The 14,825-nt window shown below is 46.3% G+C and overlaps 1 protein-coding gene across 7 annotated transcripts in view; it reads right to left on the bottom strand.

Moving 5' to 3' along the window:
* Nucleotides 1–6,571, bottom strand: part of FBXO34 (F-box protein 34) — a 40,682-nt gene extending 34,111 nt beyond the window's left edge. For all 7 annotated transcript variants that reach the window (XM_033062027.2, XM_033062028.2, XM_033062024.2 and 4 more), the window contains exon 1: nt 6,484–6,571. The gene's annotated coding sequence lies outside the window, so the exon portion shown is untranslated. The remainder of the gene's footprint in view (nt 1–6,483) is intronic.
* Between the last annotated feature and the right edge of the window lie 8,254 nt (nt 6,572–14,825).

Genomic DNA, 14,825 nt, shown 5'->3' with positions numbered 1-14,825 from the left:
CCCCGTTCAGAAACTGCATTTTTAAATGGTCAACGGAGCAAGAGGGATGAGAAAAGAGGGACAAAGACTCAGGAGTGCAACTGCACAGAGCAACACAGGAAGTTTCTGATGGTACTGAGACAGAAAGTGGGCACAAATAACTCAAATTTTAAAATTAATCCAGTCTATTGCCTCCAAAAGAAAAATCAGCATGTAACAGCTGACTCCAAATGACAGCATTCCAATAAAGCAGACAGTATTTTTTGCTATAAAATTCCAACTGCTTCAATATTTTACAGATTATCTGCCTCCACTGACTGCCAACCAGCAAAATCAGTGAAAGGTGGAGCTCACAAAAACAAAAGCAAACCAAGTGGAAAATGCATGGCTAGACACCTTGGGAAGCTGCAAATGTGTCAAAATACAGCCTTTGAGTAAGAAAGAACATTTAGTAGCTATCTGCAACGATTAATTCACATCCAAACTCTTTGGAGCTTAAAAATTCACATCATAAGACCAGCTTTTACCAGAATTAGGACCAGACTTGACATGCCCCAGTTTCCCCAAGGTTACTTTTGGAAATGCATCTACTCTTAAAATATTTCAAGTGCTCTTCTCACACTGTAGAAGAGCAACCAAACCTACCTTCTAATTTTACTTTTTTAGAATTTTTTTTTTTTACAAGAACTTAACTTCAACACTTTTTTAATCTGAATGACAGAAGGAATTCTGTGTCACATTGCAGGTTGAAAGTTACTGGAAATGGCAGCAAGCTGCTGTTGCTTACATAAAGTCATTGCAAGGAAAAGAAAAAAAGAAGCAACTGAAGCTTTCAAAATCAAACCCTGTAAAACACCAAAGCCACAAAATGAACCAGAAGTAGCTCAGGAGTTGCTAGGGATGTTTAAAGTTAATAAAAATTCTAAATTAAATGGCTGCCGCTTAGGTTTGCCAAAAAAATTATGCAAATTTCCAGAGTTCATACATAGTAATTAGCACAGCAAAAAGCAGGTCCCAAATAAGTGATGAAGTTAGCCTCGCTCTTATTCCTCCAGCAGATGGAATTAGCTATGTGTGAAGCTATTTTTTTGCAATTGAAGATTAAACATATTATCCTGAATATCAATTCTGCAAGTACAGCACATTGGAAATGTGAATTCATGGAAGCAGGAATATGCAAAACCAGCCTGAATCCTTCTCTTCCATCATTCTGAACAGGACACTGAAGAGGTTGGGGGAGGGTTTACATATTTAAGACTTCATTTTTCAAACTGATTGCTGACAACTTGCTTGAGACAAGTTCTCTCAAAGTACTTTTAGAGTTAATAGTCCAAACAGGTTTTTCCAAATAGAAATGTCTGCCTTGACTAAAAATACATCCTCTTGATGTGCTAATTGACAGATCACAAAAAGTCACCCAAACTGCAAGTCCAAACAACATGTGTCAGCAAAGGCTCCTGGCTTTGCCCTTTACTTCTCCAAAACCTGGCTCACAGGCATACCCCTCATATACTGAGTGATACAAATTCACCTTTTCCAATCTGAGTATGGATTTGCTCCTTGGTTCACACTTAAAAAGACACAACTTTCCCCTCAGCCCTGCAGCTCTCCAGCAAGGGCTGAACCTTGTGTGTGCCCTTGACCAAAATACTCCACACCTGTGTTCATACCCTCAATTTAATTTCTCAGGGTCTGGAGCCACAGCAAGTTCCTCTAAAAGGTACTGAAAGACTCAGCAATTTTTCTCTGTTTCCAGGTTGAATTTTATCTTTCCTAGAACAGCACAAGCCATGAAGGCTCATATCAACACACCCATCCAGTTTAAGGGGCACCACCCAGGAGCATCTCCCACTGCAGCTGCAGTAGGAGAGTCTTGAGAAGGTAACCAAAACCAAGTTACTGCACTGATCACAAAGAGAGTGGATAAGCTTCTTCCTAAACACCAGCTTCCAAGCAGAAAACTGGTAAAAGAAGTAAAAACAAACTACAAGTCTCTTCCTACATGAATATTACTTCCAGGCAGCCAGGAAAAGATTTCCAGAATCTGTGTGTGTTACAAAAAGAACCCAAAACTTACATAATTAAACAAACATAGGGAGGGGAAGGTAAAGTTTATTGCTAATTTCAAAGTCAAGTAAGTGACACCCTGGATTGAATACTATTAACCAAAATTGTGCAAGTTAAAAGTGGATGTACTGAAAGCAGCAGAAACCCTGCCCGCAACAAAATGAGAATTCTCTTACAAAAATACTTCTGTGGCCAAATGAAACACAGAGTTTAAGTAAGAAAGCAAGCACTTACACCTATCATGCTCTCCCCCTCTTCCTTCTCATCTAGGGAGTCTCATTTATCTCAAAGCAATCAAAAGAAAACACTGATTTTTAAAGTCAGAAAAGCTGCAGAAATTACAGCCCTGTCTGGCATGAACAAATAATATTTCTGAAATCAAAAGAAGATTTTCCAAGTTAGGGGAAGGGCAAAAACAGTCCTGAATAACTTACTTTGCATAGCCCAATTCCTGCCAAAACAGTTCTGTAAATCCCATGGTAGTTCAGATAATTTCCATTCTTAGAGCAAAAAAAAAAGAGCTAGATTGAACATTAGCAACATTAATTGTGTGATATGACCTGAATGATGCAAGAACAAGTAGTTAAGTGAACCACAGCATCTACTGAATTTTTAATCACTAGCTGTTTTGCTGCAAGGCAGAAGAACACTATATATCAGCTTCCAAGCACTGCATGGAATGGCACATTAGGACAGCAAGATTTTAACTGGCAGGAAATCTGCCTTCCTGCTACCCAAATGCCATCACTTCACTGTGAACTGCAGGCAGAGCAGCTTCTAAAGCTGGATTATTTTTTTAATCACATAGGAAAAAAACCCAGCACTATTTTCTGCACCCCAAGATACCAGTCAGCCATTTCTAATATTTTTTTTTAAAGCTGACACTTCATTAACAGCCTCTGTAGAGTATTTCTACTCTCCAAAAAGCTTTAAGGAGTCATGTGGCTGCCCAGCAGCAACTTGCCACCAAAGAGGTGGTTGAACCTGGGATGTGTAGGAAGGTGATCTATGTAAACATCCCTATTAGCCCTGTACTGCACCAGGAGGAGCAGCTGCAACATGTTGGGGCACACCCGAGCTAAATTTAATCCATCTCTCCCTGACACCCTTTGCAATGACGCTGCAGACACCCAAATTTGGACAGCCAGGTCATGGTATCACTGATGCTCACCCTGCACCTACAGCAGACAGTCCTGCAGTGATTTCTCTGTGTTTGATACCCAAAATAGTTAAATAAACCAACCACCGTGCCTACAGTGGTAAATACAGCTCCAATTACGCTCTAGGCATAAAACTGCAACAGCAGGATTAGCAAGTGATACAGCAGATACTCCCCCTCCACAACAAAGAAAAAAAAAGTTATTTGGGGAGTAAACACTAAATCCATAACTACAATGAGAATTCCAAACACAAATCCCACAACTACAGGCAGAATCTGAACGATGGACAATTACTCTAGGGGTGAAAAAAGAACATTTAAAAAAAAAAAAAGCCAACATTCCAACACTAAAGAAAGACTGTCACACTGATTTTAATAGACTCTAAGTTTAATAAGTTAATAGAATCAAAACAGCTTAGAAAACAAAGCCAGTAAAATATGGTACAAATAAAAATGGAGCAGCCAGACATACCAAAGCAGCATTCCTGTGCCCTCCTTCCTGCAGAGCTTACAGAGCTGGGAAAAGGATCTCTAACCCACAACTTTCCCTAAACTAGTATTCCCTTCAAAAGCCAAAATCTATGGATAGGAACATCCAGTGATAAATCCAATGACCAAATAATCCACAAGAGACAAAAAAACCAAAAAACAAACCAATAGACAAGGACAAGAAAGATGTTTAAATGTTTTCCAGGTTGTATTATCTTCCATGATAGGTTTAGGATCAGTCCTGTATTTTCTTTATAGGTTCAGCCATCAGGTACAAGAAAAACTGCTCTCTTCTCTGAGACCTGGTATCAAACCTGCAACAGAAATATTGAAATATGCCCTGTCTGCTGGGAATACAACAACCTCTGTGTGAGAATTACACCAAAATGCTGCTTTGGTTATGCAGTAAGGCACTGAGAAGTGAAAATAACACATCAAATATCACATGGTGACGAAGGCGTTGACACCTGGAGCGCTCCTACCCAAGCACGCACTGCACAGAGCTCACCTTCACATCACCCAAACCCAACCTGGCACCTCCACACCCCAGAACCACAGCCCTTCCTGGGGCTGCACAGCAGCCTGTGAACGCTGCGATAAACACCCACAGCGCAAGCTTCAAAATCAACTTCCAAATTTAAGAGACACACAAAGGTGTTTTATAACCTAAAAGTCACACAGCTACAGCTTAGGACTTAACCAGTCACTCACAATTCTTCACAATCCTTCTCCAAAGGGAGAAAAGAGCATTTAGTGCAAGTGAAACATCCCCAGCTTTCTCCTCAGCCTCTGCTTGCTCCCCAATTAAATATGAAAGCGACAACTTAGTCATCCTGACTATGCAAGATGATTTTAAGACAGTGGTATTAAATCAAATCCCACAACTTTTCACATCTATTAAATTATTACTCTGTCATTAGCAGGGGAGATTTTGATAAGCACAATGCAATTAACAGACAGCGCCTTTGTTACCAGGCTGCTCGTGATGAAGCCCAGGCTCCTTGACATTCCATTTCTTCCCCTCCAAGGCTCTGTGCTACAGCAAATTTATGGGTTTTAGCATGTAAGAGGAGAATCGGGCAGGTTACCTTCAAAATCAGTCAATAAGGCCCTTTCACTCAGGCTGGGGGAAGGCTGGAAAGCAGCACAAGGCACTCCCTTCCCCCTCCCCTCAGGACCCAAAAATGCTGCGCTCAAAACACTCCCATCCCCGGCAGCAAGGGATTAGCCATTTATTAAAAAGGAATCAAAACACTGTAAAAGGCTTCCAGTTAAGATTTCAAGGGAAAAAAAAAAAAAAAAACCAACATTAACACCGGTAGAACCAGAGTCACACCAGGAATTCTGGGCAGCAAAGAACAAGCAGCTCAAACGCAAGCAGGATGTCATTTGTCCCAATGATGCTGATCAAATGGCTCAAAAGGAGGGCACAATTAGATTAATTCTTCTTTTTACTCAGTCATTTTGCTGTCTCCACAGCGAGCAGTATCAGCATTCACAACCTACAGGCATTTAGACTGCAGACTTTTAAGACAACTACCCACCTCCACGTTTGTTTTTTTTTAGGGGGTATTTTTTGGCTCTTCTCTAGGGGTGACAGACAATTATAATGGCCAATTATGTAAAACCTTTCATCCGAGAAAACACGAAGCACTACGCAAACACTCATTAGGACTCGGGGCCGGAGCCTGCACTGTTCCCCAGCTCCCCTGCATATCTCCAGCCACCAAAACTGGATGGTACAACCAGGACAGCGCCCAGCAGGGCAGGGCCAGCCCCTGGAGCTCCACACGGCCTCGCAGGAGGGTTTTACAGCCCGCAACACCCTGCTGGGGCTGAGCTTACAGCCCGATCCCAGCCGGTTCCTTAACACCAGAGCAGGCACACGCGGCTGCTGGGCGTTGTACAAGCCTTAGACCCACTTGTCCGGCTGATCCAAGCAGATTTTTTTCCAACTGGGAGCCGCATGGCACAAGTCAATAATCTCGGTTTGCTGAAGAAATTAAAAGCTACGCTTATTGTTTCGAGTAAGGCCTTGGAGGAAGTAATTCCGAGAAGAAATCACTTCCACTGTAATTGTACTCTTAACCTTTCCTTAGGTTCTTACGCCATCCCCGTGTGAAGGCGTTATTCAAGAATTATCACAATATCTAATAAGCATTAAAGCTAATTTCAGAACACTGTTTATGTTCAGCGAGTTCACAACCCCTCCCTTCTGAAGGCCGGCAGATCGATGTATGGACCACGGGGGAAGGAAAAAAAAAAAAAAAAAAAAAGTGACCGCAACTCAGGAGGTCAAAATTTGGGGGGACAAACACGCGGTTTGAGGATGGGAGGGGGGGTCGCTTTTAAAGGAAGGTCGGTGAAAAGCACGCAGGGGGGGCTCGGTATCTGCAGCCCCGCGTGGGACGGGCGCGTTACGCAACGCGGGGAGCGGGGATGCTCCGAGCGGGGACACGGCTCCGCTGCCCGAACCGCCGGGCCGGAGAGCACCGGCACTGCTGCCGGGGAGCGAGCACCGCAAACCCCGCCGGGGAGGCCGGGAGCGGGCGCTGGGGGAGCAGCGAGGGTAGCATAAAGCGAGGGGATAAAATAAAGCCAAGCGGAGCGCGGTGCCCTCGGCGCGGCCCCGTCCTGCGGGCGGCAGCGGCCCCTCGGCGGCCCCGCAGCCGCCATGGCCGGCGGAGCGCGGGCGCTGCGGGCGGGCCCCGCTCTCCGCCCGCCGCCCACCTGCCCGCACCGCGCCGAACCAGCGCCCACCCACCCCTGCCGCGCCCGCGGGAGCCTACCGGGAGCGGGGCCGGAGGACGGGCCGTGGCGGAGCCGCCAGGCTCGGCGCGGCTCGGCTCGGCTCGGCCGGATCCCCCCTGCGCCCGGCGGCGGCGGGAGGAGCCGGGCGGCCGCGCCAATCCGGGGCGGAGCGGGGCGGGACGCGGAGCCGCCGGGGAGGGACGCGGAGCCGCCCCCGCGCCGCGCCAGGCACCGGCCGGGCCGCCGCGCCAGGCACCGGGGGCTCGGCTCGGGGCGCTTCCCGGGCTCCTCGCACGTTCCTGCTCCAGGCCAGCGGGTTCTAAGGCAGCCCCCGGCGCTGGCGACACCGTGGTCCCCCGCTCTCCTCGGTGTGCCGGGCTTGCAGCTCACCCACGAGGTTGAGTGACCAACGTGGCACTGGAAGCCGCGGGGTGCCAGTTCCAGCCCGCTGCCACCGGTGGATTTAGTTTGCTGATAACGGGCTAAAAATCTGTAAGGTCCTCTATGGGAGGCCAAAAAGTCATTCGATAAACCTCCTGGCTTTGAAACCTACTGAACTCCCGGCTGCAGGGCCAGAAGAATCACAGAATCCTCTGAGATCATCGAGTCCAACCCATGACCGAACACTACCCCATGACCGAACATCACCCTGTCAAGCAGACCATGCACTGAGTGCCACGTCAGGTTTTTCCTTAAACACCTCCAGGGATGGTGACTCCACCATCTCCCTGGGCAGTCCATCCTAAAAGAGCTGCAGGGAGGTCACTGGGACTGTCCCTCCCTACTGGTGCCACCCTTGCCAGGTTGTTTTGCCAACGTTTCCTCCTCAGCACAATCACTAAATACCCTTTGCTGTCATCTGTCCTTGGCAGAGAAAAGCATGAGCTGCTGTTCCTGCTGTAGATGTAGCCACAGCAGTGTTTGTCACACAAGTGTCACCCCAGCCATCTTCTCTGTGCAGTGCTCAAGAAGTCTCAGCCTGCAGGGAGAAAAACCAAAGGTATTGAAAACAAGAGAGAAGAACAAAGGGAAGGCATTGGGAAAAGGGAAATTAAGTGTTGGTAGTTTGAACCCAAAAGGGTTTCTAAAAGAAGGAACTTCCCCTCTCCTTAAAAGATTTTGGGAAATCGTTTGCTCTTCGATGGAAGCAGACAGCAAACTGTTAAAGGCCTGGGTTTTTTGTTTGTTTGTTTGTTTTCCAACCCAGGGAACTGCAGGAAGCTGTTCAGAGCACGTTTAGGTTGGATATCAGGAAAGGTTCTTCCCCCAGAGGGTGCTGGGCACTGAACAGGCTCCCCAGGCCATGGTCACAGCTCCAAAGGTGCCAGAGCTCCAGAAAGGTTTGGACAATGCCCTCGGGCACAGGGTGGGATTGTTTGGGGTGTCTGTGCAGGGCCAGGAGCTGGACTGGATAAACCTTGCAGGTTCTGTTCCACTCAGGATATTCTGTGACTCTGTGACTCCCTGACCTGCTGGAGGGCAGCACTGCTCACTCTCTGTGTACACTGAGAGGAGATCCTCGAGACTGTTCTCAAGCCAAAAAGCGGTGTAAGTGTGTCAGACACACAGTGCCGTGACAGTCCTGACGAGGGGCACAGCCAATTAGCCAGGATCACATTTACATGGTGTCTCAGATAGATGGGATGAACCTCCCAAAGTTTCTGGAGCCTCTGTTGACTGTGGCTGCTACATACAAATGGATGGTGGGAGGGAAGATAGAGGTAAGTTGAATTGCTGAAGGTCAAATATTAGATCAGGACAGAAAACAGACCCTACTGTTCTCACCCCTCCAGTACTTTCTCCTCTGAACTGTGACAAACCACAGAACAACAACGGGATTTAGCTGCTGCTGACACAGTAGTTTCCTATGTTCCAGGGGAAAATTCTGTATTTTGGTATAGGACCAAATGCATATGGAAGAAAACCTATTTACTAGCACAGCCCCACAGTTTGGTGAGATGCAGTGAAATACAAGATATCCCCAGATGACTTAAAGGGGAATGAAATATGTGCCCTGTCATATTAGAAAAAGGCCCCACAAAGATATGGCCCCAATCTCTTGTTGTAAATTGATAAAGACAGTGAACTGCCATTTGCTGCTAAGTGACTTCTAATGATTAAACAACCTTTCTCCTCCCACACCCTCGGGGCATTTAGTGATAATATAAGAAAGATTTTGCACATTGTTTAGTTTAAATGGCCATCTGGCCCTTTCTGCATTTCAGTAGCCTTGAACATTAAAAAAAAAAAAAAAACAATAGATAAAGAAAACCAGCCCTATCTTATCGGAGACCTGGAGAAGTTTTAACTCTGTCAGAGCAAAGAGGATTACCAAGTCCTTACAGCTTTTTTATTGTTTCCATCTTAATTAGCAGTCATATTCCTCACAGCTTTGTGTAGTACTCTCTAAACCAAGAGAAGAAACTGTCCCTTACTGGCTGGATTAATTTTAACCACGAAACACAACTCCAGCAGTTCCACAGGAGGCGTTCTGCTACAGGGCAATGGAGACACAATGGAGGCACATGCCAAAAAAAGATCCAGGTTTTCAGCCAAAATTAAAAAAAAAAACCAAACCACAAACAAACAAAAAAAACCCCCTGGAATTATTATGCAAATAGGAAAAGGAAGCTCGTTTTCAGAGGAAAATGTAATGGTCTTGGTCTAACTCAGACTCCTACTTCCTGCTGCTGAGACTTCATCTAATCCCACCCCATGGAGTGGTTTCTTCATTTGCTTTTGCTCAAGGGGATAAAAACACAATTTCCCCAAAGCAACCCACTCAAAGTCTCTGCAACCAATAAAAGGTTTGGTCTCAACTCAGCTTATGGTTGGCTTATGGTTGAATCCAGCATTTCTTCTGGGGTTAATTCCCTCTCCCCTCTTTGCCATGGAAGAAAACTAAGAAGGGTTGAGTCTGTTTGGAAAGAAGTTTGATATCCTTAAGAATGTGGCCTTGGGCTTTGAATAAAGAAGCCAGCTGAGGACACTTTCACCTGCAGTGCTGGAGCAGGTTTGTGAGTGAAATCTGTAGCAGCAGGGAACATTTGGTGTAAACACCCCAAAATAACAGAGGATGTGCAGATATGCTGAGGTAAAACCACTCAGGCTGTGTTCCCAACTGCACTTTGCATGCTGACATTGCTAGTTTGCATTTTTGTGAAAGCCAGGAGCTTATAAATGTGCTGCAACATCCAGCTTTTGGGTATCAGCTGCCAGAGTGCAATAGAATCTCCAGAGTCAGGTACCTTGTCCTTCTATTTATAGTCCAGAGACACTTTGCAAGGGCAAGTGGAAACTCCCACCTGGGGGCAGAGACCAGGGAGAAGGAAACATCAAAGGAGGGCTGGATTAGACTCACTTTGCACAGCCAGGGTAGGTGTTTCCATCAGCTCACACACTGGGGTTTAGGAATCTGTCAGTGCTCTTTGAAGGATTGCAGCAATAACGATTTCTGTTTAACGCCGTGGCTGTCAAGGTTGCATTTGATGTTATTTGTTGTATGTGCTGATCTGGGTGGTGGAGAAATATCCAGGAAAGGGAACACACTCTCCAGGCTTTTCCATCTCTCTCTACCTGCTTGGACCATGCCCTCCTTCCAGGCTGAGGCACTGGGGGTGGCTTCCTCCCATTCCTGGTAAAAATGGGCTGCAGAGCAAAATAAACCTCACAGCACAGAGCAAGAGGTTTAACTGTGTTCCCTAGCTGCTCAAAGACAGGAATTTCACTTCTATTTTCTGCTCCTAGAATTTGTTCTGGTTTTTAAACTAGCAACCACTCCAGCTGAAAATCCTGAGCAGAAGTGGGAACAGCAGCCAGTGCATCATAATGAATTTGCTGTTCAATACTTGATTGAGAGGTTATCAATTAAATTTGGCAACCTGTGCCCTCTGCAGTGTTTTATTTTGCCTACAGAGGATTTTCTTTGACTGAATGCAAGTGGCTGTGGGGTAGAGCTTTATAACTTCATTTACTTGTACTTTCACCCAAAACACGATCAGAAAATGTAATTATTTCAGGGCTAAATTTGAGGATAGATTTCCCTACACTCCATATTGTTCTTCATTTGTGCAAGGGTGGGGAGAATCACCTTCACAAAGAACAATATTCCATGTGAAGGAATGAAGAGCAGAAAGAGCAAATTAGCAGATTGCCACATAATGATCTCCTCAGTACAAAATGTACAAGATAATGACAGTTATATTGCCAAGAAATAAAGAAATTCAAATTGGTTCTCAAAGCTCTGTGGCTAAAATGGGATATTATCATAAAATCATCAGATCTGTCTGAGAACCAGGAATTTAACTTTTCAGGCATGGCTAATATCTGCTCAGGATAATGAGTTTAGCAATTCACATCCCTTGTTTATGTTTATTAAGTGGCAATATGCTTATTCCTCTTAACACAATATTTCTCTTAGCACAATAAAATCAGTAGCAATCAGGAATTCGACTGGAAAACACCTGATTAGTGTGTTTTAGCTTAAGTGACATTGCAACACTTTAAAATCTTGGCATGATTCAAACACACCGAGGCCCTTGTAGTGACCTAAATATTGTCAGTGGAAGGTGTCTCTGCAGCACGTTAAGGAAACCCATTCTGGCTGTGACCTACCTGGCTCAGATGACACCTCAGGTGCACAGCAAACCCAGAGCAGGTACTCAGGTTCCTCAAGGGCTGCTTTATCACTCCTGTTGTTACTTGAGCTCCTGAGATTAAGCCCAGGCTGTAGCAAAGCTTCCTAAATTCTGTATTAACACCCATAAGAGTGGAAATGGGTAAAGGTGCCAGTCCAGATGCTCCAAGGAGCAAACAAGTATTGTTTCAGCATATTCAGGTATGCAGGAAGAAAAAAAAAAAAAAGATTTTTGGTTGAAATGATGACACTCCTATACTCACTTTTTCCCTAAAACTTGTGTTTCAGCATGGCTCACATCACTGGACTATATCCTGATATAAGGTAGAATTGCTGAATGTCCTCAAATTCCACTGCCACAGGAGAAAAAGTATATCCTGATAGAAGGTAGAATTGCTGAATGTCCTCAAATTCCACTGATGTAGGAGAAAAAGGGGAGTAAGAAAAATCAGCAAGCACCAAGGATTGCATTGGATTGGACTCTCCACTCCACAGATACCTGAGCTCCTGTGGTTCTGTTTAATTGGATCTTTTTCAAACCATCACTTTGGCAGGACTCAATAACCTCCATGCTGATCTTTTATTATCTCTAGCAAATAAATGACTGTAGGATTAGGCTGGATGGTCAATATTTGTGACCTTTGCTGTAACCTTTGTCAGTCTGTGCAGAAACAGGGGGTGACTCTTGCCGGACTGCTCCAATCTGGGAACTCACTCTGATCTCTGCCGTGGGGCTGTGGTGTTTAATCCATTTATTACTGTCTTAAAATCGCATTTATATACTAAATTGTATATTATATTTGTGTAGCGCCAGAGGGATCCCGCATTTTCAGGCTGCTGTCCTCAGCCGCTGACCACCGCTCTTACTGCTCAGCATTTCCCGTTTCCAAACACTTTTTATTTTTTTTTTTTCCTCCAAACGCCGTCCCCATTTTTGCAGTGCCACCAAGCGGATGATTCCCCCGTTAGCATTTGAATTTCCCAGGTTACTACCAATAAACAAATACAGAACTTTCCAGTAGCTGAGGACGGTGTTAAACGCAACCCACCCCGGCAAACCGCGAGGTTGGTGCGATGCGGGTATGGCAGGAAATAAAGGGTCGTTTATAAAAATTAATTAATGTGTTTGTGGCCCTTTCAGACCTGTGGAGAGCCGGCTGCGGTTCCTCAGGAATGGGATATTAAGGTGTGGACAGAGACTTTGTGGGATCCTCGGTTCAGGAGAGACACGGAGCTCCTGGAGGGGGTGCAGGGGAGAACGACAGCGGGGCTGGAGCATCTCCCTGCCCGGGAAAGGCTGAAGGAGCAGGGGCTGCTCCAGAGATCCTTGTCTGTCCCTGTCTGCAGGGAGGGCTCCGGATAAACCAGGCTCTGGCCCCCAAGCTCCACCTGAACATGAGGAAGAACTTTCCTGTGCAGTGACCGAGCACATTGCGCAGAGAGGGTGTTGAATCTCCCTCACTGCGGATATTCCAGAGCTGTCTGGACATAATTCTGTGCTCTGGGACGTCCCTGTCTCAGCAGTGAGATTGGACCAGATGAGCCACTGGCGTGCCTTCCAGCTTTGTCCGTTCTGGGATTCTGTGGGTGGCGGGAGGGCTCATTACTGTCCCTGAGTCCTGGTGGGAGTAAGAGCTTTGCAAGCCCAAACCGGTGCCATACAACCCCCACCACAAGGGACCCCCGCCACCATCTTAGCGCCCCCCCGCCGTGCGGGACGCCACGGGCCCTCAGCGGCTACACCTCCCTCACTCCGCCAGCCAATGAGCGCCAAGCATGGGCGGGGAAATGCCCAGAGCAGCCAATAGAAATTAAGGGTGGACATCGAGCGACCAATAAGCAGCCCGCTGTGGAGTTCCGGCGCTGCCAATCAGCGGCCGCGGGTGAGGCCAATGGCAGCCGGCGCTGCGGGGCTGGCCAATGAGCGTTGGCGGGTGAGATTTGAAAGCGAGGCGGGGCACGCGCGAGGGGACTGCGCGGCGCGCGGAGCCGGGGCCGGTAATGGCGGGCCCGGGGGGACTGGGGGGCCCGGGGCGGGATTGGAGAGGCTGGACGGGCTGTGAGGGGCCGGAGGGACCTCAGCTCCCCGGTGATGTGTCCGTAAGGAGCCGGGGGTCTCGCTGGCGGTGCGCTGACAGCGGTGCTTGCTCTCTGAAGGGGATGGCAGCGCCCCGCGGCGCTGACGGGGCAGGGGCTGAGGGGACAGTCCCGGGGCACAGCGGGGGCTGGGGCTGTCCCCACAGTCGGCTCCGACCCCCGGGACCCCTCTCGGAACCGCCAGGTTCAGCTTGTGCTCAGTGTCCACCCGCTTTAAACGTAGCGATGTTTGCTCCTCCTCTGTTTCCTCGCTATTCAGGCTGAAAGAACACCTAAATCTTATCATGGTCGTATTGCCCTTTTCTTCTTAGGGTGTTACTGGTCAAAAGTGTCTCTTTTGCTTCGCTTTTATTTATCAAAATAAATGTTCAGCTTTGATTTTTGGTACTATACGTAAGCCAGTCACAATTCTTTTGTGTAAGCCTTTTCTTGCTAATAGTCTTTACTTGAATATATATTAATTTAACTACCAATTAATCTTCTAGGCTCCTCTTTGGGCAAGATACTCCACGGGAACAGTAACTTGGGAGGAAGAGGACACAGGTATTTTTATTTTAAACACATCTTTGGGATACTGAGCATGATATATACATTTTTAATGAGCCCATAAATACCATTGGTAACCTTTCTGAAGTTAAAGAACATGTCTAAGGGTAAATTTAAGAGCCTTACCCTTAAAAATAATGAGTGTAGAAACTAAACTGCTGCTTTGAGGAATATTTATCATCCACTGGGCTCAGATAGTAGGGATGTGTTCCCACTGTTTTCTTTATGGTTTTCTGTAATGCCATGTAATTACTAACAATTCTGTAATGACTAATTCTGTAATTACCAGCAGGATCAGTTCAAATATGGTTATTGGAGATGCTCATGAGTTAACCTGCCTTAATCACTTAAATGAAAAGCAGGTCAAATATGACCTATGAGCTGCAGTGGAGTTTTTTTGCACTCATCATTAACTGGGATTTTTAATCAGTTTCTGAAAGCTGGAATGCAAGATGAAGGTTGAAGCCCAAGATATTCACAAATCAGGTGGTGCTAGCATAAACCAGCTCTTCCAGGATTGTGTGGATGAGATCCAGTCCCTGATTTGAGTTTTGATTTTTATTCCCCTTTGCTTTCTAAATTCCACGGATCATTTTTCTCTCCTGCAGCACTGAACATATCAGAAAAAAAAAGGGGGCAAAATGCACCAATTTCAGTTTCTTTTCAGTATTTGTTGTAAGCAATTCCAGGAGTTTGTGCAGGTGCTGTTGGTGCTGTGCCAGTTCCCCCTCCATGAACACTTCCATGGAGTGGGGAACAGGGAGCTGCCCCTGCCAGCACTGGTGGCATCTGAACAGGCTTGGGCTGTGTTCCTTCTTCCAGCAGCTCAAGTTCTTTCCCATAAATATATTCAATTTTTTTCTCTATTATTTCTATTTCACTGCTTTTTTTTTTCTTCTAGTTTGGGTTTTCCAGCTAGGCTGCAGTTGAGTTTTTGGCAGCACATAGATGGGAAGGGGGTGGACTTTAAGAAATCCTGTGCACCCATTGTCAAGGCTTTTCAGTTCAGTTCAGTGATGGTTCCTTCAGTTTAATCAGAGCATGCTGTCCTGAAATGAGGAATCTCAGTATATGACCAAATTACCAATGAATTGGGAACTG

This window comes from Catharus ustulatus, chromosome 6 (assembly GCF_009819885.2).
Source record: "Catharus ustulatus isolate bCatUst1 chromosome 6, bCatUst1.pri.v2, whole genome shotgun sequence".
NCBI classification, from domain to species: Eukaryota; Metazoa; Chordata; class Aves; order Passeriformes; family Turdidae; genus Catharus; species Catharus ustulatus.
Note: the sequence above shows the minus strand (reverse complement) of the source record. Positions and strands in the feature narration are given on the sequence as shown.